Below are 20,167 nucleotides of genomic sequence, written 5' to 3'. Positions count from 1 at the left end.
TTTCCTGTAAATAAAGCTGTAGTAAAGCCGCTTGGAGAAAACATCTTTCGTGTTTCGAACTTTTCTGCTTAGTAACCTAGCAGGATATGAGCGTGAGGACTTCTGTACCAGTACTCGACCGATTTCCAGGCTTGGCTACCAAGTTCCCAACGCACACTTTGCACTTTTTTTATGGAGTCGTTTGAAAGTCTTGAGCTTGTTTGGTGTTTTGCCTGTCTTATAAAGCCACTTTTAAACTCTTTGCACTTAAAGAGGTTCTTTTGAAATCCTTAAGTTTGATTTTGTGAACATTTGACAAATATCATCGTCAAAAAGCCCTCATGCACATGTGTTTCTAAACTTGGTAAAACGCACGTATACATGTCGTAATAAGCTTATTAAAACTGTGCGTTGAAACTTGGTGTGATTTGTTTACATATTTTGGTAGTTGAAAGATAATTCTAAGAAATAAGTTTTCTAAGATAAGTTTTCCAAGAAATTCTTACCTGGAAATTAAGAAAATCTAGGTTTTGGCCTCAAAAATTGGGGCTTGACTTATACACGGGATCGACTAATACACGGGTAAATACGGTATCAACCCTCCAAGTTGCAACCATTTTAGCCACCATGGCGACTAGAATTTTGGAGCTGGCGACTAACTTGAAGCAAAAGTTGCCAACCCGGCAAATAAAATCGATAGCTTGAGCGGACTATCATCTGGACTGAAAAGAATTCTCTGAACATTGTGAATTCACTTGTAAAAATAAGTTCTTCTCCCATTTTAACCCACTGAAATTGAGATTAAAATAAAAACATAGGCACGCAAGGCATGCAAGAGTTATTTTTTGTGTGAAGTGTTGGAGATAGAAGCATTCATGGTACAGTGATGATTTGGTTAATTTGACAAGTTTTTATGGTTGCGATGTTACATCGGTCATGGTAAGATAGCTAAATAGTAAGCCATAAAATGTTTGACTGAACAAACTACAGTAATCTGACACGTCTCCAGATTAATGTAGATGCCATCTTATTTTCCAACAGGAAATTTGATTCATTCTTTGATACAACCCGCACTGTGATTGGTGTGACACGTGCACATGCATAACTCCCTCACTCACCGATCACATAACCCTTCCAACCCCCAAGAGGAATTTTTGCTCAAAAATACTCAAGTTAATTTACAGACTTTTTCGCATTTTATACGAGTCGTAAGTTTACCGTTTTACACAACACAACATAACACAACACAACTTCACCGAAAATAAAAAGAGAGAAAAAACCTCTGACACGTTGAGTCTAATTTAATTAAATTGCACTTTAACTTGGTGCCGCGCAGTCTTCAAAGAACATTTAAACAGTTTTCACACTTTTTGCCTTTAAAAATACCAGACTGAAATGAATGCCATCAAATAAAACTATTAAACTGCTACTGCAGAGACGTAAAAACAGTCCAAAAACAAAAGCTTCTTTTTTGTTTAATATCCTGGAAACAATAGCTGATAACTTGTCACCTGTAATTGAATTTACCCCCATGTAAAAAACAAAAGTGTTAAGTTACCATTTGTTACTAAAGATAGCAAACATCTCGTGGGAAAGAGTGGTGACGATTCGTCTGCTCTAATTGAATTTACTCCCTTGTGAAAAACAAAGGTGTCAAATTACACTTAACATCTAAAAAACAAAAAAATATCTCGTTATATTTGCATGCAACAAGAACAAAACAATCGTTACCCGTACTTACTATTGTATACGTTAGAACTGTTTCAAATCTAAAGTTTCGTCCCTTCTAAAACATGTCCTAAGAACTAGACGCGACGATTCGTGACCTCTAATTGAATTTACTCCTCATGAAAAACAAAAGTATCAAGTTACCTTTGTAACTAAAAATAAAAATATCTCATTGTATTTGCATACTACTAACTCACGAACTGTTTCAAACCTCAAGGCTCATCTGGTTCATTTAACTAAAATCCTCAGCCTAACCCACAGAAAATGTCGAAGTAAACCCAATATATGAATACTTCCTCCTCTTTTATAGAAGAATAAATATGGCCGTTCTGAACTCTATCGGGATCAAATCTTCTCACATACCATTTACCTTTACAACAAGAAATTTGATTGGCTGTATATAGTAGATCCAATCCGATTGGTGTGACATACATACATCTCTCACTCACTCACTCACTCAGTCACTCACTCACTCACTCACTCATCCATTGACCCGTCCATAACATACCTGACACGCCGACCAAGAGGTATTTTTTTTACAAAAAAATGACTCAATGAAACATTTAATTCCAAAACCCATCATAATAAAGAACAACTTTGCAGTACGTCTGAGTTTCGTATGAGACGAACTTTGTTCCACTTGACTGAACTTTGGCATGTGATAATTTTACGTTTGAGAGTGAGATAACCCATACAGTTTCTGTATCTTTGGTATATTGATGTCGAGTTTGGTTTTGTACCATGAAACTGGAAAATGCTCGCAAAAAATTGTACAGCGCCTTCGCAGCATTTTCCCGCCGAACACGGCTATTGTTAAATGTGAAAAGAAATTTGATCGCGGCAGATTTTGATCACGTGCTAGATAACCACTTCTGAACAGGAATGTGTGTCACACAATCAACAAAATGCTATAATTTTCATCAAGTTTTATCTCAACACTTCATTACCCATGTATCTTAAATTTACTCTTTCTTTCAAACTTGTTATCAAAATATTTAGTCGGTGGATGGCTTGCCTGGGCTTTTTGGTGCGTACATTGTGAAGGGTCAGTCGATTGATGAAGGATATTGTTGCTGTTATTGTCTGTTCTTAGCGGCTTTTCTTCTAGTACAGCTTTTCTGTTCAATTAGTATGAGTCACTTTTCCTAACATGCTTAGTGAGTGGAGTTCAAGAAGACCTGTCAATCTTCAAAAGGAATTGATTGTGATTTTATAAGATCATCAATAATAAAAATACATTACTTGAATCACTTTTTACTGAACTAGCTCAGGGACTGCATAAGTTATTATTTATTGTTTATTATCTCATATATTAATTGGTTAATATTGATTAATTAATAATTAATTAATTAATTTTTATACTTTGGTGACTATTTTCCACTGGTGACCAAAAATAAACTTCATAAACTTTTTAACTTGGACGGTTCATGATATATGTAAGAACAGTCCAATAGCTGTATGTATTTCAAACAGAAAATTATTCTCAAAATTGTCAACACTAACACTAATCAGCTTAGAGCTCTAGGATGAGAGGGAGTGTTGTATTTTAATATCATTCGTAAAAGTCAAGCATTGATGACTTCCATACAAACGGTATGCTTTAGCTTATATCTATATTGTATCTGATCAATGTTTGCACAAACCTAGCATACTTTACATGATGCAAGACCTCTTGCACCGCGGTATCTGAAGTATAAACTATAGCGCCTTTAGAACGAAAGCAAACAAACTTAAATCTTATTCAGGACATTTAATAGAAAAAAAGATTCTCGGCACGAATCACTAACTTGAGTAACTTGAGATTGCACATGGAATGGAATTTGTCCGTCGAACGTACTGCGCGTCGACAACAAGACTAGTGAACTTATCGTTGGCTGTTTAGTTCATTCGAGAAGGTACAATGTAGTCTTAATAGTATCTCCTCGAATAAAATCAACACGCTGTTAGCCTTCCAGTCACGTTTTCATATTAAAAGCGAGAGAGTTTTGACCTCTAGTAATAACTTTCTCTTTTATCATGAAGCCGTGAAGTGTAAGGTCAGCAATGTCAGCCGTAAAGGTCAGCAATTTAGGTCCGTAAGAACTGTCGTTACGGTACAAGTTGTAAACATTTCGTTTGACTTACTTACCTCAGCAAGTTTAAGTAGCTGAAATAGCATTTGCGGAACTAGCCTTAGAGATGTTGCACGGAACGGGCCGCACGGAACGAGAAGAGGAACAGTGGGGTTGGAACGCCACGGTAGCACCGTGCAGTCAACCATGCAGACATTCTCGTCCCCAGAGGCCGCGCTCCTTTTGGTCATCACGAGCATCAAGAGTTGCGATTCTTGGTGCTGACTGAAAGGAGCGCGGCCTCAAGTCCGGTGAAGACGTTTTACGCAGGCCCGCTTAAGTCACACGCGCGAATCACGCGCGAGTTATGCGCGAGAGAGAGGCCAGGCTGCAGGCTTGATACCCAAATGTGTTGTAAAACTGCTCCACTTGGGTAATTGATCGATCCGACATCCTCTATGATTAAACTCTCGACTATGTTGGCTTTTCTCTCTGGCAAAGCTATTGCCATAACCCCGTTATTTGTCCCACTTTGTTGATCATCCAAACTGAAAAAATCAGTGAGCCAACGTCAAATTTTACATCCTGACAAATCGTATATCATCAGATGCCTGACAATAACGCGCACGAGAAAAAAAAAACTATTCCTGCTTTTTCATTGCTTATTCTTTCCTTCGGCTTCCACGAAATGAGACCCTGGTAAAAACAGTCATTTCAAACTAAATTCCTCAAGGAAAGCACAGGAGAAGGGAAGGTCTGGAAGGTACAGCAAGGATAATTTGCAAAATAAAAAATGAAATTGAAAAAACCTAACCCTAAAACTAGCAGAGAGACCCTAAAACTCCAAAATGAGGCTTTCAGGGCTGCCATAAGGAATACTAGGCTCTCTGAGTGTTTCCAACGTTTTTTGGTTTTGTTTTGTTTTGTTTTTTTGTAAACTCGGTGAGTATTTATCACTCTACTCTTTTTTGGTCTCCGCAAATAAGCTATTATTCTTATTTTTGTTTTGATTTTTTGTTTGTTTGTTTCTTTTTTTTTTTCTTGTAAGCTTTGTAAGTAGTAATCGACTTCACATTTTGTTTTGATCCCCGCGCTAGTAAGCTTAGCTTAAGTCACACTGACCAGTCAGTTTCGGAGGTTTAATAAAGTTCATTCATTCATTCATTTGAGCTGAAATAATTCATCAGTCTTTACTCACCATATTGCGTTCTACACATTATAACCACTTGGATCGGCTGGTGGGCTTTAAAACACGGGATTAAAAAGGGTTTTTACGCAGCCGTGATCAGCCTCAGACATCTCAGTTTGTATCTGGAATACGTCGGGTTAATGAAAGTGAAGTATGATCATCGCAGTAAATTTTCCAATTTAAGCAACTGGAAAGAAGAAGCCTGAAAAAAAAAAAAATCAGGGCTTCAACGGGATTCGAACCCGTGACCTCCGCGGGGTACCGGTGCGATGCTCTACCAACTGAGCTATGAAGCCACACATTGGGAGCTCAATCAATTGACCTCGCTCCCAATGTGTGGCTTTATAGCTCAGTTGGTAGAGCATCGCACCGGTACCCCGCGGAGGTCACGGGTTCGAATCCCGTTGAAGCCCTGATTTTTTTTTTTTCAGGCTTCTTCTTTCCAGTTGCTTAAATTGGAAAATTTACTGCGATGATCATACTTCACTTTCATTAACCCGACGTATTCCAGATACAAACTGAGATGTCTGTCTACTACCGCAGTTCAAATATGAATTATTTCATATATACTTCACGTCGGGTTAATGTCGGAAATCTAGGGTCGATGATTACAATATCAATGATTGCAATATCAATCATTTTGATGGCAACGAAAATGGCGGAGGCTGACTAGGGTCATTTAATGTCGTCTGCGAAAAGCAGTCTCTTTGAAAATGAAATATACTGACTAGAGTTTCTTCGTACAGACCCCTTTTTGTTCACTTGCATTTGACCATGTCATATTGCAGTACCCACAAGCACAATGCAACAGCCAACAGTCTTTAATTCGAGGAAGGAAAGCTCCAGTGCCACCGCAATGGTCACATGTTCATTTCGAAGAATGCTTTTGTTGTAGTAAGTAAGCAAATATAAGTTATAACGTCATGAACAACAGCTGCAGGTTTTTAAACTACAAGCAAAAAAATTAATGAACTCCCAGTATGCTATAAACTGATTAAACTGAGGACCATTGTACCCTAATGAATTCAGTCTGCATTTGACAGGGCTAAGTAAGAAATTTTGATTTAAAAAAAAACTTTATTAAGGTGGCTCCATAGAGTAATCATAGAGTAATGTTCTGAATGTTCTCCATAGAGTAATGTTCTGAATGCTGTTTTTGCATTCGCTTTCACACCCAGTCCTCTCAAACTTATTACATGTAATAACAAATGATTAAATAGTGTTTTGCTATAATCTCTGTTAAAATGTTGGGCACTAGTCTTGAATTATAAATGCCCAAACAAATGTTTTTTACCGTTTTTATGGCTTTATTTGTGATTTTCTTGAATTTCCTTCGGTGAAATCTTCAGTCAAAATTTTTACAGCGCATCGCTTCCAGCGGGATACCAATTTTAAACACGAAAAAAGTAAGGTTTGTAAAGGAAGTTTTTTGGATTTTTTCAAATTTATGTCTTTTACCGCTGCCTTATACGGATTTCCCTGAAAAATGAACTCCGACTAAAGTGAAATGTTTACTACCAATCTGCCAATTTTACGGAATTTCACCGAAGGAAACGCAAGAAAATTCACTGTCAGTTTTGCTTTTTGTGCTCATGTTAACGTCATAAAATATCCAAAAACACTGACGTTTTCCTTCGAGCGCGCAGATAACTTGAACTGTCACCCTCAGAGCGCATGCGATCGTTATACTATAGGGAGCCACCTTAAACATTGTGATACAAACCGCGAAAGCGTAAGCCTAGGTATGTTCTGGATAAGGGTTTTAATTGGACGATGTTTGACCCTGCGATTTGATTGGGTACGAGGAAACAGAAAATAACTTAAGGTCTAAACATTGGCCAATAAGAAATGTGCGCTAGGAAGTTCCACGGACACTTAGGCCCCGTCCACATCCGCGGGAGAAATAAGATAAGAACCTTTATTTTTCAAGTGTCAAAGTATTTAGCCCTAGTGGACTAATTAGGAGCACTAACAAGAATGAGCCTACGGAGAAATCTGAAAACGCATCAAATCAGTGTTTTCCGTCCACACTGAGTACGCCGGCAGTGGTGTTCCTGGCCAGTTTTTACCTGTAAGCCAGGATATAAAAGTTAAAATGTTTCATATTGCATAATACAGGTAAATGATACAAGCTTTATCACCGGCAATTTTCGTATTTTGCAGAAGGGGAAGCAATTTACCGACTTCCACTTAGAGCGAGACAGCATAACTGAAGAATGTTTAATGTTATTAGTTGTTAAGATCATGCCACTGAAATAGAACCTAGACTGAGATTTTTGTGAAACTTTGCCTATTGACTGTTTACATTATAGGAACTTGAATTTTGAAATAAAAATGGGGGGTCCCCATGTTCGTTTAACAGCAACAGCACCTTGTTTATACCCAATAAATCCTTATAATAGCACCATGATTGTAGTCACGATCGCTTGCTAAATTCACGTTTCCGACGATTGTTTTTGTTCTACACCGAGGATTAGTCCGTTTTTATTTTACACAGAGAAATTTATTACTCAGTTCAAAGCAACAGAAAAAAAATGATAGGTCACCATACTTATTTGCGAGAAAATGACGATTTACTTCTATGGCGAAGTCCAGCCGTAAAGAAAAAGCCGCCATTTTTTAATGCGCGCGCGCTAATCACGCGTGAAATTATGCGCAGTAGGGATGCGCAATGCAATACTGGGGAAAGAACTTAAGTTTTTTTTTTTTTTTTACTTCAAAGGCATCCCTATAGGCACTTACGGAACTTACCACCCCACTGGGTTTAAAAGCGTTAGGACTATATATCAGCATGACCAGCAAATAGTTACGAGAGGAATTTCAAACGTTTAAACAAGATAACAGTGATAATAGTTGGCAGTATCAATGCCAACCTTACATATGCCTTATATTAGGGCGCTGGTGTTGTAATGCGGAGGTCCCGGGTTCAAGGCCTCCACCCTGCCACTAGCGGGATCTGTTTCTAGGTAGTCCAGAGTTCAAATACTCGGTGACGCTTTGTAAATAGCCAACTGGTCTGTCCTCTCCCAGTTGGGATATGATTTAACTTTGTTACGTTTATCTGACATATTTGTTTCCTTTGTTTCGGTGGCATGCCTGTAAATTAGCTTAGCTTAGTGCTTATATAGCTAAGTGCATGACCATTATAAATAAGATTTACGCGGCTTCTTGGTACAAAACTCTTGGATGACTATGTCGGTGTCGATGGTCCTATTTCTGTAAGCACGCAGGAGAGCGAGACCAGACAGCCTCTCTGCTCCCATGGTAGACCGAATATAGGTCTTGGCCTTCCGCATAGCAGTAAACGAACGTTCCGGAGTTGCTGTCGATACAGGTATAGTGAGTAGGATGGTGAGGATGGCTGTAACATTAGGAGACAGTTCTTTATTGGTGCAGCAAAGCGTATATTGCAGAGTGGTTGGTTTGTGTTCTGCATCAAAGTGCGCCCACTTTGCTTTCCATTGTACAATCTCAACGTCAAATACGGCTCTCTCCGTTAAGTCGGGTTCATATGTGTGTTCGGTTGGTCACTCTTCTTTATTATTTCGCCTAATGCCTTTTTTACCAAAAAAACTCAGACAAACAAACAAACTAACAAAAACAGCCGACCTGTTTTCCCCTCTGTTTTTCCCTGGGTTAACAGTTTTCTCTTTTGTTAAAATCGCTTCGATCGCTCCGATCGATAGAGGAAAAGTTGAGCAATGCTTCCGACAACCAGTATGGGATTGCGACAATCGTCAAGATAGAACTTTAAGTCTATCTCGCGACAACAATAGCTGGAGTGTGGTTTCCATATGATCGCAACGATTCCTGAACATTTTTGCAGCGATCGCATCGGTCATATCTTAGGAGTGTTCAAAGTTTTTTTTAGAATTGTCTAGTTACCACCTCAATTTCAATACTAATTTGGCGGCGTGTGCGCGATTGTTTGCGGAGGCGGAGCTTAGCATATATTAATATTCTCGCGGGAAGTTTAAAATAGGTCACTTGTATTCTCGTGGGAGTCTCCAAGGGACAAATTTGGAAAGAACACTACGATGCTAAGCAAACGCTTTCGAAATTCGGGTTTTGCGACTACTTCCAAAGTTTGAAATCCCTTGAAAATTTCTATGACGCTTTCTAGACTGTCAGATAAAAATATCCATATAGTAAAAAAAGAAATCTAGCAATTGAGTGAAGATAAATTGCGCCTCAAAGTGCGCTGAGATCGACTTCTCACACAAGCAGAATGCTAACATAGTCAGGTTTCTTTTATTGGTAGAGGTTATTTCAATAACTAGAGATATTTTATTTATTATACAGAATTAAGGGTTTTCACTCTAGTCAACGGGTTACGCTCACGCGCCCCGTCATACTATTTAATGACTGCACGTAGCATGCATACGTTTTTGCTGCTGTATAATAGTAATAATAATAATAATAATAATAATAATAATAATAATAATAATAATAATAATAACAATAAAGGAGTTTAATTATAACTACACTGTTTTACAAGATTGCCGTGTGGGAGCCTGACTGACACTTACTGTAACGTTGGTCAATTTCCCTATTAAAGCGTCCAAGAGAGTCTAATTTCCGTAAATAGACGGGAACGCTATTCCATGAAATAGCGCCCAGCTATGGCCAAAGCCACGCTTGCAGTAGTTCGTGCGCGGCTTGGGCAAGTCTAGTTTGATCTCAAAATCCCTTAGATTATACGGTGTACTGCGGATGCTAAATGAGTTCTGCAGGTACTTCGGAGAAAGCCTCTTAATTGTTTTAAACATCAACTGACATCGCTCGCCGTAAGCTTTTTTTCGGCGAGTTGAAAGATTGTCCCAGAGGAGTCCACTTTAGAGAAAACTGACACTTGTTTGATAACTGGACCTGGTAATGACCCTGGCAGTCCTATTTTGGAGTTTTTGCAATTTATTGCTGAAGTTAACGTCAAGTTCATTCCAAACAGAGCTACAGTAGTCAAAGTGGCGTAAAATCAACGCTTGGTAGATTTGGAGAGCTGTGCTTTCGGAGATGAATGTTCTTACACGCTCTAGGGCACCTATGGCTGAGGATATCTTCTTGCTCATTTCGTGTTCAGGTCCATGAAAGGTGTTCGTCAATTAGTACCAAGCCCAATGATTTGGCTTCTTCAACTTTTTCTGATCGATTTGCCGTCGATCTCAATATTAATTTAGGTATTCGAAAGAGCATGCATTCGTTGATTTGCAACTGACTGCATTGTTCGCGATCACTGTCGTGCAACAAGCTCGATAGAAGAACGCAGATCAATGATTAAATTGTTCTGTTTGACAATGGTGACATTTAAAGCTCTGGGATTGAGTAAACTTAAATGGCATGTTAAGCGATTTAACAAAAGACTCTGTAACTTCAAAGTGACAGAAACGGTCATAATATCATAGCAACCAAAGTCAAAATCAATATTCATTGTTGTTCCCTCTTATCTCGGTTAATCTGGCTACATACCTAAAACATTCCACCTTAAGTCAAGCAAACTTTACTCCTGAAGGCTTCTTGCCTCTTTTGCGTTGTCGAAAAATATGTAACCGTTTATCTCTAATTGAAACCGTCCCTATCAACAGGGTAACTCTTTCGTTTCAGAATTTTGTTTCAGAAGCAAGGAGGTATGACCTAGTCATATCGCATTGCAATCACGGTTTCCAACCATAGATAAGACAACGTGATAATGCAAGTAACAGCCATATATAAATTAGCCCACTCGTACAACCAAGTCCCCAGTGCTACTACTCAACTCTATAATGCCGAAAGGTGGCTTAACATAGATAATGCAGTGCATTTATTGTCAATGTATTCCAGCTAAAAAACGAATAGATAGCTTGACTTCGTGTTCAACATAAAGAGGCAGCGGACAGACCTTACTGGGAATATTTTTCATTAGTTTTTCATATGCAGTTATGTTTGTGGTTCGAGGTAAAAAATGGCAGAGTTTCCGTTCCTTACCACTAATAATCTAAACGGGAAAAGAAAGATTCTCTTGTTCGCGCAACGGATACTGAGCTTTATAGTTCAGCAATCTTTCTCATGGCAAATATTTAAAAATATAGTGACCAGCGATTTGAGAGCTGAAGTTGTAACACTTGGCTATCGGTTCCCGACGCGTTTCGTCAAACTTTCGTAGACTTCTTCAGGAAGTTTTACAAATACACATCAAACGGTCATAATATTATAGCAACCAAAGTCAAAATCAATGTTCATTGTTGTTCCCTCTTATCTCAGTTAATCTGGCTTCAGACAAAGAAAATTCCACCTTATGTCAAGCAAACTTTATTCCTAAGGGCTTCTTGCCTCTTTTGCGTTGTCGAAAAATATGCACACGTTTATCTTCTCAATTTACTTCTGTTAACGAAACTGTCCCTATCAACAGATGAACTCATTCGTTTCAGAATGCAAGGAAACATGACCTCTATATCGCACTGCAATGGTTCCAGTCACAGATAAGACAACCTGATATTTACAACTAGCAGCCATATTAAATTAGCCCACTCGTGAAACCACGATTCCCCAGTGCTACAACTCAACCCTAAAATGCCGAAAGACGGCTTAATAAAGATAATGCGATGAATTTATTGTCAATGTATTCCAGCTAATAAACGAATGGATAGCTTGACTTCGTGTTCAACATAAAGAGGTAATGGACAGACCTTACTGAGAATATTTTCCATTAGTTCTTCATATGCGGTTATGTTTGTGGTTCGAGGTAAAAAATGGCAGAGTTTCCGTTCCTTACCGCTGATAATCTAAGCAGAAAAGGGAAGATTCACTTGTTCGTATAACAGATACTGAACTTTATAGTTCAGCAATTCCTCTCCATCAATTGTAAGAAGACAATGATTACTTTGTTTTGGATGAATATAGGTTCAAATGACGACCATGGCAAATACTTCAAAATACGAATGAAAAATAAATAAGGAACCAAAAGCCTTGAATTAGATTGTGAGCTCTGTAAACGACGGGAAACTAACCCGAACTGGGAGATGCTGTAGAACAACTTTTTAAATGCTTAACTACATGTAGCCAAGTGACCAGCAATTTGCAAACTGATATTGTAACATTTGGTTATCCGTCCTCGACGCGTTTTGTCAGACTGTGGCAAACTTCTTAGCTTCAGGGAGTTTTCCAAACAAACAACAAACGCCTGGATATCAAGGCATACAAACGGCCGGATTGCGACCGGAACAGGCGAAACTGTAAAATGTCTAGCCAAGGCGTGAAAATGTTTGAGGGTCTCGTGATGATCAGTGCAAACCGAGTTTGATTTGAGGAACCAAATTTAGAAAAAAAGAAACTGACTGGAGGAGAAAGAGCACAGAACAGGAGATAATATGAAGACTGAGTTCATACTCTGCAAGGTGCATGACAATGACATGACGGTCGTTACATTTGGTTGGAAGGGAGAAACTGGAAGGTGAAAATTTTACTGAGGAAACAGATGTTGCACTGTCGTATCGACTGCCGGACTTGAAATTGTTTCACGTGCTTACTAAATGTTCGAACAAATTTGATTGCCTAATTAAGGAGATGCTTTTTATTAGAAAACTTAAAGCATCGCTAAACGTGCAAATGGACTCGATTCGCGCAAAGGTGATCCTTTGTTATTATGCTAATTTGTAGAGAGTTCATAGTAGTAGTAAATCAAACCCTCGCATTAATTTATTAACTTTGCTTTAAGAATGGTGTCACGATGACGCCGAAACGTCGGCTATAACTTTAATATTCGCTTGCTCATGTTTTAAGAAATTATTATTGATCAAGACTTTGAACTGACAATGGAAGATTAAATAATGTATCAGGCAAATGGACCATGAATGCCATTGTGCAGGCTTCAATACAAGTACATCTAGAAAGCTATTACGATCAAAGAAACGACCATACCTTCGTTATTCATGAGCTCATCTTTGTTTTAAGTCATGCTTTACAAGCTCCTTAAATCGTGCAAGATAGCATCCTTTCCTTGGTTCAAATATTATGTTCTGCACACTCGACAACATACGTCCACTTCGGCTTTCTTTCAAAATCCAATGACGTCATTCGCATCGGGACGTCAAGCGTTCAATGGACAGCTGATTGGATTTGTTGGCGAGCAGTTTCTGTTAATTTCTTACCTTTATCATATTTAATCCCAAATCAGTCGATGCCACTTTTTTCGTCTGTAAACGACATCGTGATGACTGTGACCATTTTGTTTTTAACAAAGCGGCCAGACCACAGATTATTTAACTGCTGCTCACCTGATTTGCCAGCTGAATTCTCCGAAAGGCCCGCTATGCTGCCGAATGCGAAGACAGCGGCACGTGTTGTGTCACTTGTCCTCGATGTCCTATTGCGTGTTGCTATTTTAAATGTTGACATGACAGCTCACGCACAGAGTGAGAGAATATGAGAAGACTATGAAGGCGTGAAATTCTATTTAAGAACGAACTGTGACCTGACCGATTGGGGTAGCATGTGATTTTCTCCCCAGGCGCCATTTCATGCTTTGTGTATCCCAGTACCAATCGCACTTTGCTCTAACAAGAACGTACTGGTCCGGTCTTCTGGGGGCACAGTCGGTAGAAACTCACGTTAACAACCGTAACACTTTCACACATTTCCCCAAACTGTTCCCAATTTCGAGCCTTCTCTTTTCCTTTGTCCGCCATTTCTAATTCTCAGGCGGGTTACCGCTGTACACTCATTCCCAGACTCCCATTCCCCATTTCCCGATCCCCAATTCCCGTTCCCCAATTCCCGTTCTCCAATTCCCGTTCTCCATTTCCCGTTCTCCATTTCCCGTTCTCCATTTCCCGTTCTCCATTTCCCGTTCTCCATTTCCCGTTCCCCATTTCCCGTTCTCCATTTCCCGTTCTCCATTTCCCGTTCTCCATTTCCCGTTCCTCATTTCCCATTCCGTATTCCCCGTTCCCCGTTCTCCGTTCCCCGTTCTCCGTTCCCCGTTCTCCGTTCTCCGTTCTCCGTTCTCCGTTCCCCGTTTTCCGTTCCTAGTTTTAGTAACATCTCTTCTCGAATGACGAAACAATCGCACTCCGAATTCTTCTGTTTCGCGCTCACCAAATTTTTTCCCCCTTTGCCGGGAGCCTGTTCCCAGGCTATAAAAGAAGTTTAGCAGATAGACGCGATCTTTCGGGCTCAAAGTTCAGCACAACATAGTTTTTAGAGCACACGAAATGGCAGAAAGATTGGACATTGAAGACTTCTTCAGAGAAATTGACCCAGACCTGTGTTAATATGCTTACAACTTTCGCGAAAGTGGTTTTACTTCAAGTGTAACGGAATTTACTAAAACTGGTAACGGGGAAACGGGAACGGAGAACGGAGAACGGAGAACGGGCAACGGGCAATGGGCAACGGGCAACGGGCAACGGGCAATGGGCAACGGGCAACGAGCAACGGAAAACGGAAAACGGGGGAATGTGAAAAAGAGGAACGGGGGAACGGGAAAACGAGGAACAGGGAACAGGGAACAGGGAACAGGGAACAGGGAACAGGGAACAGGGAACAGGGAACGCGGAATGGGAGTCTGGGAACGAGTGTACAGCGATAATCCGCCTAAAAATTCAACATGGCGGACGAAGGAAAAGAAAAGGGAACAATTTGGGCAAATGTGAGGAAGTGTTACAGATGTAAACGTGGGTTTCTACCGGCTGTGCCCCCTGATCATGTGCCCAGCACGTTCTTGTTATAGCAGAGTCCGATTGGCACTATGATAAACAAAGCATGAAATGCGGCCTGGGGGAAAAATCGTATCGGTATTATCACAAGCTACGTCCCCAATCGGTCAAGCCACGGTCATTCTTAAATAGAATTTCAAGCCTTCATAGTCTACTCATATCTTCTCAGTTTGTGCGCGAGCTGTCATATCAATACGATTTCGAGGACAAGTGACATAACACATGACCGTCTTTGAACGCGGGTCGTCCGCTGTCTTCGCATTCGGCAGCGTGGCGGCCTTTCGGCTATAGGCAAGTCAGCTGGCAAATCAGGTGAGCAGCATATAAATGACCTGTGGTCTGGCCGCTTTGTTAAAGACAAAATATATGAAGAAACAATCAAGGAATATCCAACAACAATGCTAATGTTGATGAAAGATGACCGCGGAAAAGCGACTGCGTGACACTCGGTATGTTTTCAGATGACATGTTGTCACGTATCAGACGAAAAACAGTCTTTATTCTCTGTCTGCGTTTTGTACCTAGTCTGCAGTTTTTCACCCGGTCTGCAGTCTTGAAGTCTGCATTTTGTACTGACTTATTGGGAAAGTATGTGATAATACCGATTCGATTTTCTGGCCAGGCGCTATTTTATGCTTTGTTTAACCCAGTACCATACTGGACTCTGCGACACAGCCGGTAGTAACCCACGTTTACAACCGTAACACTTCCTCACATTTCTGTTCTCTTTTCTTTTCCTTTGTCCGCCATGTTGAATTCTTTGGCGTGTTACCGCTGCACACTCGTTCCCAGACTCCCGTTGCCGGTTCCCGCTTCCCCGTTCTCCGTTTCCTGTTACCACTGTTAGTAACATCCAATTGTAACCAAGAAATATTGGCGGAAGTAAGAATTTCAGAGTCTTTCGGAGCGCAAAAGTTCACGTTACGGTCTGCTAAACTTTAAATGTTTGATGACCAATCATGCCACGTTTGACACCTAATTAGAGCATGTTTCGGTGTCACATGTCCACGCTTAGGTGCAAGCGACGATAGCTTTATTTTTAAATGTTGATTTTCGTTTACATATCAAGAATGAGTACCCAATATAGGTCTAATAGCTTTCTTCTTACATCCAACTACAGAAGATTTTATAACAATTTATACGCCCAAATTCTGATGCTAGTTACACAGGTGGCTTTGTCATTACCGCAAAATTCTCCAATTTCAACCAAACCGATTTATTAAGATTCCAATATGACAATCAATGCCAGAGGTTTAAATCAAGCACGAAAGAGACGACAGTTGTTTAGGGGGCTTCATAATTATAAATTTGACGTAATATTCCTTCAAGAAACTTGTTCAACACAAAATGTTGAAGCGATATGGAAATCTGACTGGGGAGGGGACATTTTTTACGGTCACGTAACAAATCATTCAAAAGGTGTTGCAATTCTCTTTAACCCCAAACTGGATGTACGCATAGGAAGCTCTGAAGGTGACAAAAACGGGAGATGTTTACTACTAGAAACTTCTATATTTGAGCCTACGTTTTTGTTTTGTTACATTTACAGTCCAAATGACAATAACAATCAAAATACATTCTTCTCAAAGCTCAGTGACCAGTCTCAGAAAGCACGCTAATATGCAAATTGTTATCTCGTGCTGTTTGCATATTACTAACTCTTGAACTGCATCAAAACTCACGACTCATGTCGTTCATAACCAACCTCGTTCCCAGGGTCTCTCATCTTACCGCCCCCTAGAGCGAGCTCCGGGGGGCGGTAAGATGAGAGACCCTGGGAACGAGGTTGGTTCATAACTAGCCACCAGTAGACTAAAATAATGCACTCTAAAACAACCCAAAGCACTATAACTATGGCCGTTCTCAACTGTATCGGGATCAAATCTTCTCACATACCATTTACCTTGACAACAAGAAATTTGATTCGCTGTTTATAGTAGATACAATCTGATTGGTGTGACATACATACATCACTCGCTCGCTCGCTCCCTCCCTTCCCTCTTTCAGTCATTTCTCGTTAACAGTTAAATGAAGTGACGATAGAACACAAGGATGTGAATAACAGTTCATCTAAGTTGAAGACTAAAACAGTTACACTCTCTGCAACGACGGATAGTTTGATACATATAGCACAAGTAAAGTGGATTTATTATATGCAGAAATCAACGTTGATTTTCACTGTTTGCCCGTGATCGAGTGGTTAACTTGGTACTCTACCTCCGTCTATACTTTCCCTTGGTGTTTCCTCCACCATAGCTGGTTCCTATCCCCGATTTCAGTTCCCCTCCCGTCACTTCAGTTTCATAAACACCTGACGATTTTTCATGCTCATTTAGCCTGTTTGCTAACGAACTTCCGGGGCAACCTTGCATGAAACGACACTAACGAAATACGAGCTTGTTCAAGCTTGAGGCGATGAACGCTTCAATAACCGGTCCGATGTGCGCAAATATGGGCTTATGGCTAGTGTTATTTATTCCAGTCTTAACGAGTAGGCAACTACTAGAAAGATGAAAATACAATAATGGATGAGTTTGGTAATATTTTCGCATGACTTGTCGGTTCTCGCTAGGAACGTACATTAGGGCCTCTTCATATGAGCCCAGCCAACCGGGCTGGCTCGGTTTCCGGGATCTCGCCTCGGCACTCTTTCCTTCGTAAAAATTTCGATGTGTTCATACGAGAAGCTGGGCTGGCTCGGTTACCGAGATCTCGGTCGCAAAAACCGAGATCTCGGTAACCGGGATGAAAATTTTCCCATATGAACACTCCAGCCCGGGTAACCGGGACGAAACTTTTTAGACAAAATGGCTTCGTTTTCGCAACATAGCTTCAAAAATGGCATAATTTTTGTCTTGTATGTATTTCCACTTTAGAAGTATGCGAATTAGCTTTATTAGTAAAGTTACAAGAGACCACAAAGCTACGACAGCCACGAACGATGCAAGTCTATGTTCCACCATTTTTGTTGTGTTTCTTGGGTTTTATCCCGGTCGACCAGGCTGAAATTTCCCATATGAACAGACAACAAAATTCGTCCCGGTAACCGAGCCAGCCCGGTTGCCGGGCTCATATGAAGAGGCCCTTAATCAATATTTCCTGCATAATTAATATATTTTACAGTGTGCCACAGTGGAGAAAGTATCTGTCTGGGAAGTTGGAGGATATGAGATCATATCCTAATTGTGCTTTTTTTCTATTTTTTTCCCTTTTCGTTAACATTTACCGAAAGGCAGCGTTTGCCTTTCCTATGCGCGCTTGTGTTAAATGAAAGGAAAGAAAAAACAAACAAATATAACTAATGACGGCAATAGAACGATTGAAAAATCGGAAATAGCTTCCCTTGGAAACTGCAACTAAACTCGCAACTGTAAGCTGTACAATAATTACTTAAAACAAAATAAGGGCGCAGACAACACGATATGAAACAGTACGCCCAACAAAGGCTGCACAACACTGGCAATGGCCGCCATCGAAGGCCCCAGCAAAGGATCACTCAAAATTACTAGTACCCAGTCTACCTATTGGACAAAATATGCTCCGGAAGGTCTGTCACGTACATACATACATACACGCATACATACATACATACCGTAAATCTTCGAATACGCCCTTTGCAGCTATGTCGTCACGTGACCTATTTTTCATAAAATTATGGGCTGTAACTTAACGAGTGCCAGAAATGGAAAAAGCATGTCGAAAATATCAAAATGGCCAAGTTTGAGGCCCCCATCATTAAAGGAGATTTTATGACGGTCCGAATTTTTAAAAGAATAAGATTTGTGTGGACAAAGCATTTTTTAAGTTATAGCCCATAATATAAAAAATTTTTAGGAAAAATTTGGTCACGTGATCCAAGCTGTAAAGGGCCTATTAGCGCCCGGGGCGCTTATTTCAAATTTAGGATATGACGGGGGGCCCTTATTTAATTTTTCCCAAATCGTAGCCTGACATGATCATTCTTTTAATACATCATCTGCGCGTAAACACCAACATAAGCTGTTTATTGACATAAAACGCTGATCCTAGAGTTTAAATCGTGGCACTGTTAGTACTTAACGTGTTCAACGTGTTCACTAAACATGTTCACAAACTGAAACAATGCATCAATCTAATACTACATGACGAAAACTATACACCCTTTGTTGTCTCATTACTCGTCCACAAAATGGGGAGAGAGGAGGGCGGCGCTTATTCGCGGGAGAGCGCTTATTTTAAATTTCGGCCGATAGGAGGGGCGCTTATTCGAAGGGGGCTCTTATTCGAGGGGGGGCGCTAATTCGAGGATTTACGGTACATACATATCGATTATTTTAACACGATAAGATTTAAAGCTCAAAGCTTGTGGGGTCGTGCAAAATTAATTACAAATGAATATAGATCTATAATTAAAATAGCGATAACATTACTTACAAAATACACTCGCTACGAAAAAACTCTAAAATATACAGTAAATTGACTACAGCATTTAAACACAAAATAGATAAAAACATTTAAAATCTTCGTAGTGGCTGGTCAACGACTGGATTGACTGTGCGCTAAAATCGAGTTCCTTGAAATACGAGTCCTTCTTCACTTTGCGATAAAAAACAGTAACCTGGCCTGTGAAATGGGTCGACACAGCGTTCCAAAGAATAGCGCCTCTGTAGCTAATAGAGTCTTTAAGAAACTGCGAGTTAAAACGCGGGACAATTACGTTGTTGCACCTTCTGAAGTTGTACGCAGTACAAGGTTTATTTCTCCAGTATGAAAGAGCCTCAGGTGCTTCACCTATATACCGCTTGTCATCCTGTATGCACACATACATATCCACAAGATTTGCCCAGACTTTGCGCGCCTTATGCATAAGCCCGCAATAAACATCAAATACTAAACTCCAGTCATTTCAATGGATTTAAATCCTAAAGTCAATGATTGAATAGTTTTAGTTTGCCCCGACTGTCAGAAAAAGTAAACAATATGCCTGCATTGATCAGTTGTTCCCTTTCCAACACTTGTACTCCAGTGTCTCAGATTGTTCACCGTTCGGTTGCTTGCCAGAGAAACCCAGCCACGCTTCCGAGCTGATGCTCCTTGTGACTGAACTATCAGTTTCTGACATAAAAAGTAAAAATTGTGGTGGTTAGACAGCAGGTTTTCAATCGTAAAATTATCACCTCAATTCAAGAGCAAAGCGAACGTTAGAAGCACAAGGGGCTATAAATGCAAACAAGAACGAAATATGACCACGCAACTGTCGTTCGGCGCGGGAAAATTAACCTAGTCATTTACCTGTGGCTTTCGTTCTACGTCTGATAGGTTAAAGGGACACTGTCACGATATATTTGCTTAAAACTGTTATAAATTCACGAAATGGTCCCTAAATTTATGGAATAAGAACTAAGTTAGCTCTTACTATTTCCTGAAGAACGTCACACTGCAGCATCATTTTTGCAAAATTTCCACGATTTCCGAGCCAAACTTGAACTTTTGAAAAACTGACAGCCTGACGCTTTTTCAAAAATCCATATCGCAATCCGTTTCCATCCTCG

General features: G+C 40.1%; 2 long non-coding RNA genes across 7 annotated transcripts in view; both read right to left on the bottom strand.

Annotated features, from left to right (window-relative positions):
• The window catches only part of LOC110042823 (uncharacterized), a 44,651-nt gene extending 31,021 nt beyond the window's left edge, over window positions 1–13,630 (bottom strand). Inside the window, exons 1-2 of one of the 2 annotated variants that reach the window (XR_016207451.1) lie at window positions 13,197–13,630; window positions 12,841–13,115 (exon numbers count right to left, since the gene is read on the bottom strand). This is a non-coding gene — a long non-coding RNA (uncharacterized LOC110042823). Of the gene's footprint in view, window positions 1–12,840 lie in introns of both variants that reach the window. The other variant, XR_016207452.1, reaches the window with a different exon arrangement.
• Window positions 13,631–16,752: 3,122 nt separating this feature from the next.
• LOC110042760 (uncharacterized) overlaps window positions 16,753–20,167 on the bottom strand; it is a 38,996-nt gene continuing 35,581 nt past the window's right edge. For all 5 annotated transcript variants that reach the window (XR_016207438.1, XR_016207437.1, XR_016207439.1 and 2 more), the window contains exon 5: window positions 16,753–19,730. This is a non-coding gene — a long non-coding RNA (uncharacterized LOC110042760). The remainder of the gene's footprint in view (window positions 19,731–20,167) is intronic.

The sequence above is a fragment of the Orbicella faveolata genome, unplaced genomic scaffold, assembly GCF_042242905.1.
Source record: "Orbicella faveolata isolate gen_17 unplaced genomic scaffold, um_ofav_v1 contig_2, whole genome shotgun sequence".
In the NCBI taxonomy this organism is placed as follows: Eukaryota; Metazoa; Cnidaria; class Anthozoa; order Scleractinia; family Merulinidae; genus Orbicella; species Orbicella faveolata.
This window is presented reverse-complemented; position numbering and strand designations above follow the sequence as displayed.